At 41.4% G+C, this 22,287-nt stretch overlaps 1 protein-coding gene across 3 annotated transcripts in view; it reads right to left on the bottom strand.

Annotated features, from left to right (window-relative positions):
* The window catches only part of PRKN (parkin RBR E3 ubiquitin protein ligase), a 638,032-nt gene that overhangs the window by 268,812 nt on the left and 346,933 nt on the right, over window positions 1-22,287 (bottom strand). The gene's annotated exons all lie outside the window — the stretch shown is intronic.

The raw sequence follows: 22,287 nt of genomic DNA, 5'->3' as shown, positions 1-22,287 counted from the left end.
ACCCCAGAGCCCCACATAAGGATGCCGGTTCCTCTGCCCCAAATGCTGGCAGCAGATACGGGGGGGGGGGGGACACGACCCAGCAGCAGAACCCATTATTAACCCATTATGCTCTTTAGCCCCATCACCAATCAAACTAGGGGCCCTATACTCCCCTCCTTCAACGTTATCTGGACCAGCAAGCTGTTCAATATCTCTGGGAAGGTTTCATGCGGGGTTTCGGGATCCCATACTACGAAGAAATAAACATACACACACACCTTTAATTGCTACACTCCAATGAAACAAAAAACAGTTTGCCAACCTTATAAATAAAAAATCTGAGCAAACACAGTTGCGTGCTTTTTACTCAATTTATCATCTGAACATGAAGGTAGAAGTTAGAAACAATATTCACCAATACAACACGGAGGAGAAGTTTTTAAAAACTAAAACAAAAACATTTTCTTTTTCCTAATTTTGCTAAGAATAAAAAATAGTAAGGGAAAATAAAGGAAAAGATTTGGAAGCATTCCTGTGACTTCCTCTCTGCAAACTACCTCTGTCCCTGCTTTTCAAAAATGTATATTTAGGGTGTCTTCTGTCTTCATCTTTAAATGTTTAAAAATATGCCTTCTTAATGATTATATAATTTTCTCTCATTCACTAAAAGCATATTAACAGGTTAAGTAGCTACACATCTTGCTTTTGTCTAAATTAATTAGGCTTAACATTCTAATGGATAAAAGAGGTTATTTTCACAGAAGCAGTTTTGGACAAATTAGTAGAAAGATGCCTGTCCATCCAGAACATTAGAAAAAGAAGAAGGTCATCCTAGTCAAACACTAGAAGCAAATACAAAAGGGAACAAGTTATCTAACTTTCAAATATAAATGAAACAGGCAGGAATTGTTCACAGCTTCAGTGAAGCACCCTTTTATATCCTGATGTAATGGAAAGGATGATAGGCCAGATGTAATGGAAAGATTTTGGAAGAAAATATTAGAGGCGTACATTTGACCCTGTCTTTCCGCTTGAGATGCATGAGATGAGATGCTGGTGAAACAGTTGGGGAAAACCCAGAATGCTCTGAATTATAGGAAGTCACAGAGTGGAGAAATGTTAGCTCTCTGATTCCTCTGAATACTGGTAATAAATAAAACTCAAGCAAGCAATTGTGATGATACTTTCTGAACACATGAATGGAGAGGAACAATGGGCAGAGATGGACTGTGATGTAAAGGATAAGGAGTTGGACTCTGAATTTTTGAGACCTGCATTTTAAACCCTACTTGATCATGAAACTCTGCATGTGGTCCTTTGGAGAAATCACTTTCTAACTGTTAGGAAATATAAAATGGGCAACAGTCGTATTCATGAACAGCCTTCTGTGAGATAAATGACAGGCCTGTTTTGCTTGGATAAAAATGATCAGAGGACGGTAACAGGAAGATCTGTACTGGAAAATAGAAGTGGTTCCAGGAAGTTGGAAAGCTTAAGAGTAGGAAGCTCAGCAGTAGGACAGCTGACGGCAGGCACAAAATTATTCATGGGCTAAAACAGGGGAACATGAATGGGGTATTCAGAGGTGTCAGGGAAGGCAGAGAAGAAAGCCCAACATTTTGGGGGGAGGGGGAGGCAGCTTTAAAAAACAACAACACCCTACCATGCCCCTGGAAACAGTGCTATTTGCCAAAGCTTATAATAAGAATAGAAAGAATGTTAAACTCTGTGTCACCTCATCTAACACAGTACACCATCCACCTCAAACTCCCCAAATATATATATATATTTAAATCCCAGCCCCCCCCCCAAAAAAAAAACTCTTCATTGGTCTGCATGTACATTGTCTTAATCAGATCACTGGCAGTAGCACCAAGCAGCTATTGCTGGCAAGGGGGGCGGGCAGAATTCAGGAGGGCCAGCAGACCTTATTTTTTAAAAAGTGGGCATGGCCAACCTAGTTATTAACCTGGAGTTTCAGTTTTTTAAAGTTTTACTTCCATTAGGTTAACAGGAAAAAAATAGAAAATTAACTTTGCATTTATTTATTTTATTTTAAATAAAGTAAGATTGCATGCAAACACCATTAAAGAGTTTGTGGTACTGTAATACCTTATTTTTGGTCCTTTTTTTTTAGCTCAGGTTTGGACTGGTTGCTTAACGGTGAATGATGGTTTACAACAGAGCTTTCCAAACTGTGTGTTGTGACACGTTAGTGTGTTGGCTGCAGTGTGTAGGTGTGTCGCATGAATGCTCCCCGCTCTCTTCCTGGCTGGAAAGGGTTTGGTTTACTGAGTAAAACTGAATTACTGTGTCACAAAATGATGCATGTCTAAAAAGTGTGTTACCAACATGAAAAGTCTGGAAAGCTCTGGTTGCCAAGGTCCCACAATGTAATGTGTTAGGCACCTTGTAGCATTTGTAAGATCTAACCTTCTATCTTTGTTGAAAGCATATTGAATCTGTATGAAGAAATCCTTAATTGTATAACTTGTGGAACATGATTGTCTTAAAATAGGAACAGAAAAAGGAACAACAAAAAAGAAGCAGAATGTAAACTACATAGTAAAGGTACCCCTGCCCGTACGGGCCAGTCTTGACAGACTCTAGGGTTGTGCGCTCATCTCACTCTAGAGGCCGGGAGCCAGCGCTGTCCGCAGACACTTCTGGGTCACATGGCCAGCGTGACGAAGCTGCTCTGGCGAACTGGCACCAGAGCAGCACACGGAAACGCCATTTACCTTCCCGCTATAAAGCGGTACCTATTTATCTACTTGCACTTAAGGGTGCTTTCGAACTGCTAGGTGGGCAGGAGCTGGGACCGAACGATGGGAGCTCACCCCGCCACGGGGATTCAAACCGCTGACCATGCGATCGGCAAGTCCTAGGCACTGAGGTTTTACCCACAGCGCCACCCGTTAGTACCTAACTGTAAAGAAAAAACATTTAGCACAACATATTAATATAGTCCCAGTGATCATCAAGCAAATAAGGTAATGCCTAAGTATCTCAGTGATTTAACCTTTAATGGGCTGGCGCTTTTTATCTGAGAGTACATTGTAATTACAGCCAACTTTTTTTATTGCCCAGCACACTCTTATCCTGTAAATGGCACTAGGTAAGTCCATAAATAATAATGTGTTAGCTAATTGGGCCAAAGCCATATTTCTATATTTCTGTAGTGCTGTCGGTGCTATTTAAGCTGTGCCAAGCTGGCTACAGTGAAAGTAAAGTGATTTAAATTAACCTTCCTGAAATGCTGTCCTATCAAGCTTCAAGGTCAGTCTGTGCCCGTGAAAAGAATACATAATCAAAGTCCACCATGTTGTTTCATTGGCATGTGATATTGAATAGCAACAGAATTTGTAGCTGCACCCGCGGTTCCCTATTTTGGATTAATGAAAATACACACAGGAAGGTGATGGATGGAAGATGAAGGGTCCTGTGTGAAGGGCAGGGTAGAGAGGATCTTCCAAGGTAGGAGGCTGGGGAAGAGGGTGAAGCTCCCAGGTGAGAGCTGGCAGAGTTCACTCTTCTGTGTGTGGAATAAGGGCTAAAATAGAATTGTGATAGAGGACCTTGTATTTACTTTCTCTTTTTTCCTTCTCTTTCTTCTTTATTTTCTTCCATTTCTTCTTCTTGCTTTTTTCTTTTATTGTATTTTATGTTGAAAACTTTTAATAAAAATTGATTTTAAAAACACACTAAAAATTACTTTTTAATCCCTTTCTCATAGAACTGCATTTGCCTTCCTTAGCGCCCTCAGTTTCACTCTGATAGTCCAATCCTATAAACTGAAAGTTTTCCGGTCCTGTGTGTCTGTGTATATATCGTTCATTCATTCTCCACTATCCACACACCAGAGGTTTTTGACAATACAGACTCCTTAGGCCTGGCTTCCTCAAACTCGGCTTGCCAGATGTTTTGAGACTACAATTCCCATCATCCCTCACCACTGGTCCCGCTAGCTAGGGATCATGGGAGCTGTAGGCCAAAAACATCTGGAGGGCCGAGTTTGAGGAAGCCTGCCTTAGACCCTCCCCTTCCATCTTGTTGTAGGCTGCTTATCACTATATGCCAACTTGGTAAATTAAATTTAAAGGAAATGGGGCTAGCTTGAGAAGCAATTTGACATTCTTTTCCCAATCAAATTATAATCCAAAATGGAGATCAAGTTGAGCTCCTAATCCTCCTTGAGACAAACATTTTCAAATCAATATGGCTGACCTGACCCAACAACCCCCCCAAACAAACCTCATTGCAATCAACTAAAGATAACCAACCATGCCCTGCCCCCCACCTCGCTCACTATCAAGAAATATGTATGTATGTATGTATGTATGTATGTATGTGTGTAAGTGTATGTATGCATATATATGTATATACATACATATATATATACATACATACATACATACATATACACATACATAAAATAAATGAATAGAGAACCTACACAAGTGATGCTGGCATAAAACCCCACAAATATTCTGGATATTGCCACCATAATCCCCTCTCCCCCTTCTCTCACCCCTTCTTCTTCCCCCATTTTACTCTGTATTATGTCTCACATCAAATGGGGGAAAAACTTTACGTATTTTTTGGGGGGGGGGGAGAGACAATGCACATTTTTTTGTGAACCAAGAAGGTCTTTAATTAAAACAAAAAAAACAAAACAACATTATGATCTTGGAAGCTCATATCCAGGGTCAAGCCCAGCAGATACCTAAATGTGCACAGGACCTGAAGTCTATCAAAGCCTTATAATGAGATAAACTGCAGGAAGTCCCTTAGCAGATTTAGAGGATGTGAGACTACCTTGCCTTGGAATCATCAGGTAACAGCAGAAAATTGTTTTAATTCTTATGATTATTAGAAGCCTGATGCCGTAGCTTAATCTGATTTGTATTGTATTATTCAGTTTTTATTACTTAAAGATAGTATTGCAATTTTCAGAAGCCAACTCATGGTTTGGTGTGTTTGAGTGGGCGAAAGATTCAGTATTAAAGATAGTTCTGGCAGACCGTGCTGCCTGAGTCAAAGGACAATATAGTACCCTCTCCCCACTCCACATGACTGGGTGTTACTTTGATACTGGCAATGGGATAGCATCTTCCACAGCACCTGAGGGAAGCAGGCTAGTTTAGGGGGTTCTGCTTCCCAACATCTATTGCCCAAGATGATTACTTTGCTTTGCCTAATGGTAGGTTCAGCCCTGCTGGCAGTCAGAATAAAAGGAGTAGGAATCAAATTAGTTGTGATTTGCTGGCTTCAGCAGGACACAGTGACAATTAACTTTAGCTGGGTTAACCTCAATATTTCTAACTGCATGGGTATACTATCACCCACTAACTTCTTAATAGGCACAAATTAATCTGGGTGCAGAAGAGAAGTATGGAGAAATTAAAACAGCCACTAACACTGCAATTTGAATTTACCTTGGATAAAGCATGTGCCAGCCACCTTTGTCTTTAAAAAAACAAACAGGGAGAAAGAAAAATGCAGGATGTTTGAAAGTGAAGTATAAAAGCTCAATATTGCACCTTGTTGTGGCAGACTGCACTACAGGGAGAAATTTGTTTCTGACTTATCATTTTTATCCCAAGGAGTATAACTACCAATGCGGTTATTATTCATACAAAGTGTCATAATAGTAGCTCTCAGGGACAGATTCTGGACTGCACTAACATTCACCTATGGCCGTAATATTTAGTGAATGATTATTGTTTGGGCAACTGAAGACTGAAAAAAGAATGGCTATTCACCTTTTTGTGAAGAGCCACAAATTACCTAAGGCCAATGCTGCTAGATCGGGCTAAAAGCAGTGAGCCTCTTGCAAGTGGGGATTAGTGCCAGTCCATTATATCGTCTCTGTGTGAAACAGATGTGAGTAATCTTCCCCTAAAAATTGACTGCAAGCTAACAAATATAAAATTAAAACAGCTGAGCCAGCTATATACAGCTGTAAGGCCTGCCTCTGTGGATCCATATGGAGTACAGGCAAGATGGTTGCAGCATTATTTGAGCTCTGCTTGCTTTCCCCCAGAAAATGCTGTGTTTATACACTGCAATTAAAAGCTAAAAACAGAAGTATAATTTTGCATATTTAAACTTGTTTTCCAATTATTTCAGAGTTGTCTTGGGTTTTGCTTCTGTCCCAGCTATTATGCCACTGGCATAAGACTCTGGCACATCAGTCCCAAGCACATTTACTTGGATATAAGCCTTGCTGATTTAACTGAAACTTATTTCTAAGTAAGCATGCTTAAGATACCAAGCTAGGGGCTGTTAAAATTTAATTCTCAGTTTAGGAAAACTGCTCAATCTGTTCCCAGTATTTCATTATTCTGCAGCACGGGCCAGTTCAGTTGCTACACTTTCTTACCACTGTGTGGAATTCATGTTAGGCAGGTGCACAAGAGCAAACTGAATTAAATACAACCAAATGGAAGTGCTTCAGCAGTCCATCATGAGGATCTAATGATTTTCACCATGCCCTTGTGCCAAGAGGGCATACAAGTGACCGAGATGAGACTACTTATGTGAAATATCTATCCTGTTCACACTGCACAACAAAGTAAAACAAATGCAACTGCTAATAAATCTTCATACTCAATAGAATGTCCAATGAACAAGAAAGGGGAAACTGTGGCTCTCTAATTGTTTTAGGACTACAACTTCCATCATCCCTGATCACTGAGGCCATGTTGGCTGGGCTTTGATGTGAGTTGAAGTCTGTCAACATGTGGAGGGCCAGGTTCCCTACCCTTGTAACGAACAACCACAATCAAATAACCAACTCAACTCCCAATATCATCTTGAAGATGTAAGACTTACAATCCTTTTTAAAGACTATCAGAAATGTCCATTGTTGTTTCTCTGGGAAAACTCTGGGGAATTTATAAAGAAGATCCTACTACCTGCTCAGTTTGTGACTTTCTACAAGAAAGGAACAAGGAACTCAGTCTGATGTAAACCTTAACTGACAGGAAGGGTACATAAAGGGGGAGAGTGTCTTCAGGGTTTGCAGATTGACATCACTGCCCTCCTAAGGAAACTGTTTACAAGTCAAATGTGAACAGCAAGGCAAACATCAAGATTAGATCATCATGGAGGCAAATATTGGATGGTGTTACCTAGATTATGGAACCTCCTCCTGACTGGAAGTTTGAACCCAAAGCCAACTTATTTTCCAAGGAAATGCAAAACCTTTCAGTTGCCAGTGATGAATGTATCTGTTATATGTTAACTATGGATTGATTTAATGCTTGTATTGTTCTCTATATATAGCCTGTATAAGTACTGTTTCCAATGTGAAGTGAAGTGAAGTGTAGTTAGTTATTTCTTTAATAATGTAATGATGGCTTATTTGAAGCAATATATATTTAATAAAACACACACCTGAACTGCTTTTTTGTTTTTTAAAAAAGTCTATGAATAGCAGGCATCCTTTTCTGGTTGATTTAACACTCTGATCCCTCTCTGAACTTATATTTGAAAGAAATCCTGGGAGCTTCAATATACAACTAAGAACACCTGCTGCACACATGAGATACTTCAAAAATGTATTGAGGGTCTGAGAATAGGGAAAATAGTAACTAATCCCTTCACCTGCTCTTGTCACTGTACTTGCACTACTGAGCTTGACATACATGTAGAAACATGTAGCTGGCTTTTCGGATATCAAGGGAAAATGTAACTATCACACATTACAGCCTTTCTTTTGCTGCCTGCATTGGCCCATTTTCAATTTAAAAAAACCCCATCTTGCTAAACCATAGTTTAGCTGTCTTGAATGAATGATGGAAGAATGAAATGGTGCACTCCCTCTTCACTCTTCTCCTTATTTCCTCCTTCCCTCTGTGTTTACATCCTAGTTTAATTAAAGTGCAGCGAGCTGTTATGCTCAAAAATGAGTAACAGTTTGAAGTTGGTTTGAGATCCTGGTTAGTAAACTAACATTAAAACAGTTCCCTGCTTTGGACACAACAGTTAACTGTGGTTTAATTAAACTGGGATGCAGCATTAAGGAAGGAAGGCGGTGAGCACAGTGGTGAGGAGGGAGCATACAGCCCTGTTGCTCATTACTGGTTGCTAAGTGATGGTTTAGTAAGCTAGGAATTGACTGTCCCAGCTGAACCATTTTTGTATATCTAGACTGAGATTAAAGTCTATAGTTTAGAACACAATCAACAGACATAATGAATTAGAACATTATCAGGCACTGCTATCCACACTTGGTTGTATCCTGTTGTGTCCTGTCACATATGGAAGGCTCATTGATCCATTGCAAGTGGCAGAAGTAATTATCACTGACTTTTCCCTTCCCCCCTACAGCCCCTTGTGCCCCCTCATCTGCTCCAGAGGACTGTGAGACAACCCCCTCCCCCTCTAACACTGTTAGATGTGACACGGGAGGTAGCAATAGAAAGTGAGGATGATGAAGAAGAAGAGTTTGGATTTGATATCCCGCTTTATCACTACCCTAAGGAGTCTCAAAGTGGCTAACGTTCTCCTTTCCCTTCCTCCCCCACAACAAACACTCTGTGAGGTGAGTGGGGCTGAGAGACTTCAAAGAAGTGTGACTGGCCCAAGGTCACCCAGCAGCTGCATGTGGAGGAGCGGAGACGCGAGCCCGGTTCCCCAGATTATGAGACTACCGCTCTTAACCACTACACCACACTGGCTCTCCTTCCTTTTTTCTCCTCATACTGGATCAAAAAGCCTTCTGACATCTAAGAGGCAGAACTGGATTTAACCCATTAAGCTTTAAGAATGAGATGGGCTAATGTCAAATATATAAATCAGTCTCCAAGAAGCACTGAACTTTCGAACTCTTGGGGTTAATTTGCATTGTTTGCAAGAATCTGTCACCACCACCTAGGCACAAATCTAGGTGAACTCTGGCTACCAACCTACCTACCATGTGGAAAATTAACACAAAGTGAATGTAGTTTGATGGTCAGCTTAACATCTGCATCACTCTTCCAAGTGAGGAGGGAAATTTTTGCCTTCCTCTCCTGCTCCAGATTTCTGATTAGGTGAAAATGTGTGCGAAAATCCTTATAAGCTTGGTAGGGCAATGTAAAAGACCAGCCTACTACATAAACAATGATGACATGCCTTTAAGTAAATTGGGGGGGGGGACATTTTTCAGAAAAAATGCTTGAAATACATCACCCCCAATTCCACATGTTACTTTCTCAAGTGGACATACAACATTGATTAAGACAAGCCAAGTGTAAGCATCCCATTCTCCTAGATCAATCTTCCTCAACCTGATGCCCTCCAGTTGTTTTGTGCTACAACTCCTATCATCATTAAATCCTGCTTTGCCAGTATATATCCCATAGCAGGGATTTTTATACTGAGATGAGACAAACTGGCAGATGGCTTTGTATATGGACTGTACTTACACTGGAATAAAAGAGAATACTTCTTCAAAGTATACTAAAGCTTTTTAGAATAATATACATAAGGCTGATTTGGCTCCTTGTAATGTTTTGTAATCTATTGTAATCCTGCCTTTTTGATTAGGATTAAGCTTTTGCTAGCATCTTTATTTTTAAAGGAACACAGAGTAAGTGAAATAGTATCTTCTTTGAACCAACTAATGGTCAAAAAAGAATATTTCAAATTACAAAAAAAAGAAAAATTCTTCAAAGATGATCGTTTATTTCCCTAAATTTATGTTGGGCCAGTGAAACTAAATTCCTGTTCAAAACATTTTCTTGTACTTTGAAATAGCAGTCAGGTTTTGCTATTCGTATTGCAGTAGGAATGCAGGTAGCTATGTAACCCTTTTGATTTTCAACATGTACAGAATCCTTTTATTTCTAGATGACTCATATCTTTAAGACTCATCCATCATTTTATGAAGCAAACTTGATACATTTTACAGCAGAGACACACTGTGCTCTTTGATGGAGAATACACTTCTTGTTGTTTTTCATTGCTTTAATATAAATGTCACTTGAGCTGAAAGTCTGTCTGCTGGCAGGTTTTGAAAGCTTAAGTATCACACTATTATTAACATAAGGGCTGAAATGGCAAAGACTACACAATGAATTGCTTGTGTGCTTAGTACTTTTTCAAGCAGACTGGCATCTTTGCTCTTCTTTGGACACTGGTATACCTTTCCTACAACAATGCAAGCTAGGGATAGTTTTACGATGGGAATCTTTAAAACAATTAGGAGCAGCACCTGCTGATGTGGCTCCCCATGAGGAAATGTTACAACATTTGGGGTTCTTTTAGTTTAGGGAGGGGGAAAGGCTCACAATGGGGATAGACAAAATAGAGGCTTAAAAATTATGCATGGTGCAGAGAAAATGGATAAAAAGTTGCCTCTGGACAACCTGTTTATTGAGCATTCATCCTGATTTGTTTGTGGGGAGAGTATATGATGTCACATCAAACACTTTCCACTGCATTTCCCCATTGCTTTCGTAATGGCAAAGAGCTTGATATTTCAGCGAAGTGGACTTGTTGTGCAAAAGCTCCAAATCAGCTTTAATTGCACAATTGGAATTTGCTGGTATGTGATTGAATCCAACCTCCCCTACAAAGTGCCCCCAAAGTCATCCAATGGAGTTGGATGGGGGGAGATTCAGGACAGACAGAAAGAAGCACTACTTCCCACAGCCTTTTCTATTGATACAAACTCTTAACAGCTTGCTGTGTGGGACAGTGGGACCCTGGTTTTCAAACCAGTCTAGAAGCCACACCCTGAGACTACCGCCAAAGAGAGAGACTGACCCTGTGTTTTGGACCACATCTCCTGCAGGAACACTGATGAAATGGAATGGAGAGCTCCTTTTAAATAAAAAAGAACAAGTTGGAAGAAGCAGACAACCAATCATTGTTTTCAATCTGTTATTGCCTACACTTCACTGTTAGTTTAAACCCCATCATATCCCAAAGAAGAGCAACTTCAAAAATCCAAATGCCTAAACCCATAAGAAAAGCTTGTTGGATCAGATCAAAGGTCCACCTAGTCCAGCATCCTGTTCTCACAGTGGTCAACCAGATGCCTGTGGGAAACTGAAAGGCAGAACCTGAGCACAATAGCACTCTATCCACTTGTGATGCCCAGCAGCTGGTATCTGGGGATATCCTGCTTCTGACAGTGCAGGTAGAACATAACTATTGTGGCTAGTAGCCACTGATAGCCTTATGCATCATCACCATCTTTCTGTGCTCCTCAGGTGTTGCTACAGCTATTTCCAAGGCCACACAAACAGGCTTGGTTGCTTGGGACACCAAACATTATATCTGCTTGACTAAATGCAGGGGAATAAAAAGAAGCAGCATTTTCTCACCCTGCTGTCCTCCCCATCCCCCTTTTCTGGATATCATGCCAACTCTTCATAGTGTGCAGTTTCACACTAATAATAAGCAAAGCTCCACTGGATTATTTTTAAATGGCTCTGCTCTTTTAAGAAGACATTGGGGGAGTTTCACCGCTCCATAATACTCAGAAAGCGGAGAACTGTTGGGGGGTGGGGAAAGAGAGAAGCAGCAGCTGCTCCAGCACTACATAAATCCAGGCACAGCAAGTAAAAACATAGCATTCACTTTGCTATTTTTCCTTTGTTGATGAAATCACAACTGTGTTCACGGAAACCCTGAGGGACTACTCAGACCATTTCGGCTGTTCAAAAGAATAATACCAACAAAAAAAGCACATTTTTCTCCCCACTGAAAAGCAGTTTGCTTATGTTAGAAGAATTCAAAGCAAAGGAAAAAGAAGGATGCATTTCCATCTCCTCCTGACTCCCACCTATCTCCCATCATTCAGTGCACAGCCTCTGAAAAACAGCCACAGGGAAAAATGTAGAAGTCACAAGGACACATCGAGATGCCAAGAAAATCCATGTAAAATCACAGAAGAAGAAAAAATATTGGTTAAGTAAAGGAATAGGGGAGGCAGGAATATTAATCTTACTTGACCCTCTCCATTGTATATAACAGATCATCTGGCTGTCTCTGTCATATATTGTGCAATCCAGGCGATCCCACGAATGTAAGAGCGTTACTGTAGATTTCTGCATTTTTTAGGTTTCTCCTTACACTTTAGTACCAAGGGCAGTGCTATGGACTCATTACACTTGGAGCAGCTCCTGGTATTGAAATGAAGAATCAGGTGGACCTGCATGGCAGGTCTTTGAATGAGAGCTAACTAAAGTTCCATGCTAGTACATCCCTGAAGTGAGACTGTATATTTGTCAAAAGGCAGAGAATGGTTTTGTTATGCGTACAAATGTCTGAAACAATTTTTTGCATGGTTAATCTCCTCATAACCAAAAAGTTGAACAACATATCCCCATCTGATTGCTTGGGGTGCTGGCAGCGGAGGAGTTCAACAGATCTATGTGGAACTGTATTGCAGGAGGAGATGGTTCACAACCATTAAAATGTGGGCACAGAATGAGTTAAACAAATCATTACATGATTTCAAATGCCTACTGCTTTTCACGTACAGTATTACTTCTTATATACCTCCTACCCCTTGGGATTCTGCCACCTGAGACGGCTGCCTCATGGACAGGCCAGCCCTAGTTATGCATATGCCTTGCACCAGATGTGCCTTTGACCCTTGCCTTGCTTATGTACTGTACTGATCTGAGCATTAAAGTTTTTGGCAGATAACATAATCAGAGTCTGAGCCCTTCATCCAGCCAGGACAGCACAGATGAGAAGCATAAATAATGGCATTCAAATTGCTAGTCACACAGTGTTACAAGGAACCGAACAGCTGTTTTACAGGAAAGCAAAAAAAGAAAGATTCCATAGACAGCCCACTTTGGAAAGCAGGCATTACACCTAACATGCCAAAATGTGGATAAGAATGGTGAATCCAGACAGAACTAATCATGAGAAGAATTTAGAGATAATTTGCAATGAAGTCAGGAGAACATCAATGTCAAAAAGAAGCAATTACCTAGGATAGGTTTTGAATACTATAGTACCAAAGGCTTGTTTTAAAAATCAGTGTTTTCATCTGAGTTTATATAAGCCCACTTACATATCTTAAATCAGTGATTCTCTAACTTGGGTCTCCAGACCACTGGTCCTGCTCGCTAGGGATGACAGGAGTTGTAGTCCAAGGACAGTTGGGGACCCACGTTGGAGAAACACTGCCCTAAATCATGGTGTGGAACCGTTTTCAGTTAGAGTACCATTGCCTAGAAAACATTAAGCTGGTGGCACAGGAAGGAGTGGCTAAGCTAACACGTGTCCAGGGCCCAAGTAGGCAGTATATTTTGATTTAATTCATTCTTTCCTCCAGAACTGTGTATGTTACAGCTGCCCTTAACTGCTGCCCCAGAAAGCAGATCAACAGCTGCTAACAGCAGCTACAGCATTCCACAGTTCATGTCTGCTCATTCTTTGCTGAAGCTCCCACATTTAGCATGCATTCCTGTCTGTAGCTTCTTGGAAACCTGCAGATTGAACCTGTTTTTCAATTTAGTAGCAACATTCACTGAACAGCAATATGTTACCAAGCCAGCTGGTCTTTTTTAACCTTTTCCCCCCTTTTAATCTTTGGATGTTCTGTGTCAACCTCATCTGCTCCCAGCTGAGATAACCTTGGATCCTGCACTATATTGGTTGTATCTTTTTACATTCCTCCTACCTTCTTGTTGAAAAATAAAATAAAATAGAACAACTGATTATAATTGACACTGAGAAATTAAACTTGGAGCAGAAATATTTTCAAGCTGTTGTCACCCATAATTCCTCTTTCTCCACCACATGCTGACACTGTAATTCAACCAAATGCAAGGTTTGATTCAGGTTGTTCTATTTTCATGTAGCTGTATATCATGTGGAAGCAGATTTATAAGAACAGGGAATACAGGATCACAAGTAGCTGAAATGGACACAATGGAAAAGGGCAATGTTAGGTTACGTTAAATAAAACAGATAGCTGTATTGCCTTCCTTTTATTGGTATTGTTAATCATAATTTTTATAGTCTTTTGAAAATAATAGCAACAATAACAACAACAACAATAATAATTTATTTGTACCCCGCCCATCTGGCTGGGTTTCCCTAGCCACTCTGGGCGGCTTCCAACAAAGACAAAAAAATACACTAAAATGTCACACATTAAAAACTTCCCTGAACAGGGCTGCCTTCAGATGTCTTCTGAATGTCAGGTAGTTGTTTATCACTTTGACATCTGATGGGAGGGCATTCCACAGGGCAGGCGCCATTACCGAGAAGGCCCTCTCCCTGGTTCCCTGTAGCTTTGCTTCTCACAATGAGGGAACTGCCAGAAGGTCCTTGGTGCTGGACCTCAGCATCTGGGCAGAACGATGGGGGTGGAGACGCTCCTACAGGTACACAGGACCAAGGCCGTTTAGGGCTGTTTAAAAAACCAACACTTTGAATTGTGTTCGGAAACGTACTGGAAGGTCTTTCAAGACCAGTGTTATGTGGTCTCGGCGGCTGCCCCCAGTCACCAGTCTAGCTGCCGCATTCTGGATTAGTTGTAGTTTTCGGGTCACCATCAAAGGTAGCCCCACATAGAGCTCTCCTAGATGTCTTCTTGGTTGAGTAAGCAGCATATAACATTTGTTAAATGAAATAAAATAAACCATATGGGCCAGAATATTCACATAGGCTACTCTGAATCTGCAAACCTTGCCATCTTCCTCACTCACGGCCACTTTTTGACTGCACCAGGAGATATCTCTGTTCTCTCACATCAGACTTCTATTCTTGCTTTGTGACTGGCTGTTATTTACACATCACTACAATGTGTATCCAGCCTTTCTATTGTAGATATTTAAGTTGGCCAAACTAGACGCCCCCCCCAAAATATATAATTTCATTATTAATAATAATCTAGACAAATGTTCCTAACAACAGATTTCAAGTCTTCTCACACTTTGGCATGATAATCCTCCCTAAGCCACTACAGTGATACCTCTGGTTGCAAACGGGATCTTTTCTAGAGGCCCATTCACAACATGAGAAGAGCGCAACCCGCAGTGGCGCATCTGCGCATGCGCAGGTTGCGATTCGCCGCTTCTGCGCATGGCGTCATTTTGCACTTCTGCGCATGTGCAAGCGGCGAAACCTGGAAGTAACACTTTCCAGTACTTCCGGGTTGCCGTGGGACGTAACCTGAAAGAACGTAACATGAAGCAGACGTAACATGAGGTATGACTGTAAACAGTAGAAGGAAATTACATACCACTCAGCACTTACTCAAACTTCCTTCTGCCTAGAGAACTGTAGACTTATAAAGCAACATGCAGTCAACCTCGTTCTCTTAGAATGGCAATGGCTCCCACCTGAGAGGTGCAAGAACTGAGTTCTGGTGAGTTCTGGCTGAAAAAAAAGCACTGCTTCTTGGGAGCATCCACAGCAGCTCTCAGTCACTTGAAGTCACTTGGTACTTGACTTCACACTAGCCTTTAACAAGGCCTCTTACCAAAGGTTCACAAAGTAGTCATGCAGAAGGCTGTGTCCTGTTACAGATCTGCAGCCAGTTGCTGTTGTTCCTCTACAGTTCTTTTACACTTGCTCATTCATCTGAAATGGCTGATGCTGGAGAAATCCCCAGTGCACTATGCCAGTGTTATGTATGATGGTTCCTGAACAAAATCCTCAGCCTCCCCAGCTCCAGTACAGATTTAAAGAAACTTTCTAAAGTACACAAAACATTTTGACTATTTCCGAGTCGGGAGAGCACAATCTTTTTCTTTCTTTTTTTCACATCACAGATATTCCTTCCCACCCACCCCCCACCCCTCAAATGCTCATAGCCTGGAAAAAAGCTATTTCTATTCTAATAATTCTTTCCCATTTCTATTCTTTCAGACTGTCATCTGGCATCTCAGCAGACTTCTGCCACCTGCAAGGGCAGGCAAAGTCAGACATCTCAACTCATTCATGATTGCAAAGCTTCTTACGCCGTCCAGGTGGCACATATTCCTTTTTCACATTTCTCACACATACTAAAAATGGGTGCCAGAAATGGCAAAGCTGCAAATGAGAAGGAGGAGAGGTCCTTAAAATTATCCCCTTTGCCAAAGCAAATATATACAATCATGAAATGCAGCCAATATCCTCAAATAGCAGCAAATGAAAGCGGGAAGCTATTCCTTGCAAAAAGTTCAGCCAGGAAGATTCCTCATCTTGGAGGTATGCCAGGTTTGGGATTAGCTTGTACCTGCAGGGGATGCTCTGTGCCAAGCGTAGTTGCTACTCTACCAGAGCAGAACATTATACTAACAGAACTTTCGCTGTATACTCAAGTCTTTAGCCATCTTCTAAAGCTCTACAGGATGAATCACCTCCACAGCTGTTAGAGGATTAAAACATCCTTGCACTCCAAGCTGCTTCAAAGACACACACACACACACACACACACACACACACACACACTTCTTCAGAAAATGATTTCTAGAGTTCATTAGGCTTAAGAAACCACATGCTTAACTTGCCATTTGCCATTCCTTGTTTTCTGTTTACACTGTTTTAAGATTGCTATAATGATTAAAAATCTCCACTTAATGGATCAATCAGATTCTTCATTTTCCAAACAAAGTTTGTTCCATTTTAAACTAGGTGGATTTTAAGCAAACATTGTTTTTTTAAAAAAAACACACAATAATTTTGTAAAAAAAAAGGAAACCAGATTATTCATTTTAAAAAGGTTCAACTAAAGTCTGGTCTTGACTATAAAAACAACAACGGGGGTTTTTTTTGGGGGGGGGCAGACTTCCAAGAACTATTTTTCAGAAAAAAGCAGTTCTGGAACTCACCATGAATGCCTCCCTTGTTCCTTTATAATGGCAATGGCACCCACCTGAGAGGTGCTGGAACTGAGTTCCGTTGAGTTCCAGCTGAAAAAAAGGCCTGTGCTCAATCTTTGAAGTCAGTTTACTCCCACCCTGAATTGTGTTTATAGTGAAGACTGAATTTTAACTCACGTATATGAGTTTTAAATTTGGGGCACATTTTAAAAGGGCTTATTTTTTTTAAAGGATGCACTGTAATTGAAACTTTTAAAATAATATATATCATGCTTTAACTGATAAATAACAGTGTTGTGAGTTGGGGGGGGGGTTAGACTACATGCCTGAGTCTCTTTTAATTCTGGGTTGAGCATGTGTTCAATTGTTGGAATAGCCAGGCCAGAGTCTTGGTAATGGCTCAAAATATGGGACATTAAACCAGAAGCTTTCTTTTTGGGAATTATAGGGGCAGTGAGGAGATTTCACCCCTCCCATATCCAAGAATCTCCTGATGAGTCTGCTGATACTCCAGAGAGGAGGGGCAGTGTTCTGCTCTCTACTTATTCTGCTCCAGCACCACATCAAAGAGTCAGTCAGTCAGTGTGTCGGAGAGAGAGAGACTGAGTGTTACAGATCGTGTGTAGAGATAAGGTTGCTGCTAAGAGCAGCTGCAGACACTCAGTGTAGTGCAGCATTTATTTATGCTTAGACCTCATTTAGCTCTGTATATAGTTGTATAATAGTTGTAGAAAGAATAAAGAAGATATTCTACAGAGCTGCTCTCCGAGTCGTTTATATGCTCTGCTAGACTCTGCTGTACTCTGCTGTGCGACAACTGTCTTCTTGTTGGAGTGAATCCAGTGCTCACAACTCTAAGCTGTGAGTCCACAGCACTTTGACCTGTTCCTGTGTGGAAGCTGGTCTCTGGAAGTGCTACCCAGCTCGCCTAGCCCAGTCGGGGCTGAAGTGAAATGTAGTTTCAGTTGGTGGCACTGGCCCAAGGGCAATGCTGACAGGCAGAACTACCCAAAATGTATAGAAATTTATTCATGTATGTGACTACAGTGGCAAGAATGCCCAAAAATGGAAAGAAGTCATGAAGAAAGAAGAATGGATACAAAAACTTATGGAATATGCAGAAATGGTGAAACTTACCGGAAAAATAAGAAATCAGGATAACAAACTTTTTATAAAAGAATGGAAATGGGGTACTGTGATGGGATAATGAGCTGCTTGTGCGTAAAAGCTGAATCCCTCAGAGCTTTGCAAAGGTTTCAAAGCTCTGCCTTAACGGGAGCCCTCAAAGCATGACTCCCTCAATCGCTGGCAGAATCTGTCAGTGGGCGTTTCCGGAATTTGCGCCAACATAAGAGTTCCTTAACGGACACTCTCCTTCAGGATTCTCGGCGTGACAGCTTCCTGCGAGGGGTAGGTATACCCAGAGGAGGTCCTGAGACCTCCCCGCTGTTCTCACTGGAAGTCTCCTGGAGCCATCCCTCCGACTGAGTTTCTCCATGAACTCTCTCTCTCCCCCTGCTGGTTCCTTCCTCTGCATCCGAGGGTCTCCTAGCCTCCGTGAGCCCCTCCACCACCTGACTCTCCGATGGCAGTTCCCTGACAGGTACTGAATATTTATGATCAAACTGTAAACAGTTGAGAACATTGACAGGATCATTGTAACAACCTGCAGTTTTATAAGAATATATATTTAAAGTAGATGAATAAATGAATAAGTTAAGTTAATTTGGAATATGCAGGAAATATATATATATATATATATATATATATATATATATATATATATATATATATAAAATTAAGGAACTTCAGAATGAAGGGGAAGGTAGTCGAGTTTCGAAATGTTAAAATGATTGTAAATCTATTGAAATGTATATAACTGAAAATTATAAATAAAAATGTAAAAAAAGTATGGGACGTTAGGGTAACAAAGGATGTTGCTCTTTGAGCCAAAGAAAAGGTGGGTGGGCCCCCTCCCTCACATGGCTGGTAGTTAGAAGGACAAAAAGGGGAGCTGAGTGAGTGTGTGTGTGCGTGCGCACGTGCTGGGCTAGAGGCAGAAGACAGGCAGATGCCTGAGAGGGAGAGAAATGTTTGATTTCTGCTTACATCCAAGACTATGGCTATGGGAGAAACAAAATCTTCCAGGGTCAGCATGGACCTTGGTAATGCAGTGCCTTGCAAGAGGCCCAAATCTGACACCCTCCACAGTCCTCACACCATGTGCCCAGCTTTGGGAAGGTTTGAGGCTCTGTCAGGGTCCTAGAGCCCTCTACCTCCTTCCCAAAGCTAGGCAAGTGCTAACTAGGCTTTAGGAAGGAGAATGGAGGATTCTAGAAGCCTGTCAAAGCCCCCTTGCCTGGTCTAAAACAGTTGAACCGACCCAGACCCTGCAACCATCATCTGAGGCCCTTCTCCATGTGCCTCCTCCACAAGAGGTCTGGAGGGTGGCAGTACCAAAATGGGCCTTTTCTACAGTTGTTCCCCATTTGTGAACACTCTCCCCAGGGAGGCTCACATGGCATCTCTTTAGGCGACATGCTTCTTTTTCTAGGCCTTTGGCTAATGAAACTATCTATAGCCTTTTAAACTAGGGTGTATTGTTTTTGTTTGTTACTATGGTATCTGTTTTTGTGTTTTTATATTGTAAATTACTCTGTGATCCTTGGATGAAGGGGAATAGACCATACCCTCCAACATTTCTCCGATGAAAATTGGGGCATCCCATTACATAATGATAATTTTACTATTTATACCCCACACATATTATTGTGTTGCCCCAGCACTCTGGGCAGCTTCCACCATATATAAAAACATAATAAAACATTAAACATTAAAAAAACCCTTCCCTATACAGGAGGGGACTCTTGAGAGTCCCATGGACTGCAAGAAGATCAAACGTATCCATTCTTAAGGAAATCAGCCCTGAGTGCTCACTGGAAGGACAGATCGTGAAGCTGAGGCTCCAATACTTTGGACACCTCATGAGAAGAGAAGACTTCCTGGAAAAGACCCTGATGTTGGGAAAGATGGAGGGCACAAGGAGAAGGGGACGACAGAGGATGAGATGGTTGGATGGTGTTCTTGAAGCTACCAGCATGAGTTTGATCAAACTGCGGGAGGCAGTGGAGGACAGAAGTGCCTGGTGTGCTCTGGTCCATGGGGTCACGAAGAGTCGGACACGACTAAACGACTAAACAACAACAACAATACAGGATTGCCTTCAGATGGCTTGGGGGCTGGATAACTCCATACCCTCCAATGAAAAGAGGGACATCCTAAGGAAATGTGGGACATCAGGGATGTCCCTGGAAAATAGGAACACTTATAGGGTCGGATATGGAAATCGCCATCATCTTAAAGTTTCAGACAGACTCTGCAGTGTTCAAGCCAGCTAGGTTACCTCAGTCTGTGGTTTACCTTTGCCCTGACCAGGGATAGGGAAGGTTGATATTAACTGGCTCCACCCAAGAAACTCAACATTACTAGTCTCTGTAGCACTTTGTGTAACGTGCATCACAGTGACTAGGAAAGAGCAGCAAACCAGCTGAAAAATTGACTGATAAAAAGGAAATCAACACACACACACACACACACACAGAGAGAGATAATTTGTATTCAAAGCCCACCAGATAACATTGCTGTACATTACATTACATAACATCACTGCATATGACTTTATGCTTTGGGCTCATAAAAAAGCCTACAAATTTTGCTAGAGTGTGTGGGAACAACCATGATAATGGGGTAAGCAGCCAAGCCTAACAAGGCACATTAACTGATGAATCAGAGCATGTATTGCATCCACATGAGATTTGTTTTCAGAATATTATTTTCTTTCCCATTAGGATGACAAGTGCCTTTGCCTCCATTTCCAGATGACATCTCTTTCAGTGAAAATAAATAAAACTGTTTCCCCATTTTTTATAAGATATCGTTGCTAACTAATTTCTAAATTACTGTGCATTTTAAAAAAAACAAAACACCACCCCTATTAGTGTACTTGTACAACATTATTCCTGAATCTTACATTTGCTCTCCAAATATATAAGCCAATTAACACATTTAGAGATGGGTTGCCAGATTGCCTTGAGATGCCTTTAGATTCCACAGCCTAAGAAGAATATGGCTCACACTAACATCAGTGGCAAATGCAAATTTACAGGCTCCTATCTAAGTTACATCCAAAAGGCCAGAACAAACAAAAGCAAAAAAAAAAAAAAACGTAATTTTGTTTCCCTCATGAGTGAAACTGTGGGCAGTCTTTGTACCATACCTTTGGTAGCACTTATCTTTCTTTCTTTCTCTCTCTCTCTCTCCCATCCCTTTTCTTTTCTCTCCTGGCCTCCTCCTCCCACAACTCCAGCTGGGACAACTCCACCCTTCACTCTGGCCAAGGAGCACCCAGCACCCAGGAACGCCATTGCTCCATAAGCTGGCCCTGGCCCTTGGACCACTCCTTGGGGGAAGGGCCTTAACTCTGCTTTGCATGCACAAGGTCCCAGGTTCAATCCCCAGCATCACCAAGTATAGTTGGGAGAGAATCTGCCATAAACTTTTGAGAGATACTGCTAGTCAGCTTAGGCAAGGCTGAGCTAGATGTACCAAGGTCTGACTCAGTATAAGGCAGCTCTCAATGGCCTATGTACATCCCTGGAGTGATATTTACAAACCAGTGACACAACACGACAACAATCACCAATACCATGCAGTACAGAAACAATGCAGGACAACTTAACACTTGTGAACCTTAACTGAGGTCTGCATGGCAGTTTCCATCCTCTCATATTTTTTTCTGCCCCCCCCCAAAGGAAACAAAAATGGAACACAACCAGTCACATTTATCTACTTTACAGTTGATATAAAACCTGCTACCGTTATATCTGTTTTGAGGCCTGAACTTAAGCTTCGTACTCCAATCCAACCAAAGGGCAAGTTATACTCCAGCCACAAATGTTATGTCATGTCATGAGATAAAAGCAAGCAGTAATATTTGTTCCCTTGTGACTTCTGGATTCTGCAATGCTTGGTTAATTTTAGTGACAGGTGTGTGTGTGTGTGTGTGTGTGTGTGAGTGTTGGTGTGTAATGGACTGGGTACAATCCTGAAGGTGATTATTCTGAATGTCTGAGTCTACGTGGTTTCTCTTTCAACTTTTCACGCAACCTCACAAAATGTGTGTACATATATACATTGCTTTTGTTTTGTGTGCATGTTTGTGGATTTTAAGATGATCTGGAGAAAATGTGTTTCACTCCTGCTAGGTGGATTACACAGGAAGCTGTTTTAAACTGAGTTAAACCAATTGTCTTAGAATTATAGAATCAGAGGATGATACAGTGGGAAGGGACCCTGAGGGTCATTTAGTCCAACTCCCTGCAATGCAGGAATCTTTTTGCCCAACATGGGACTCAAACCCACGACTCTGAGATTAAGAGTCTCGTGTTCTACTGACTGAGCCAGACCTGGGCTGTCCATCCAGTTCTGTATTTGTCTACACTGACTGGCCGTGGTTCTCCAGGATTGTAGA

Source organism: Podarcis cretensis (assembly GCF_951804945.1).
Source record: "Podarcis cretensis genome assembly, chromosome: 3".
NCBI classification, from domain to species: domain Eukaryota; kingdom Metazoa; phylum Chordata; class Lepidosauria; order Squamata; family Lacertidae; genus Podarcis; species Podarcis cretensis.
This window is presented reverse-complemented; position numbering and strand designations above follow the sequence as displayed.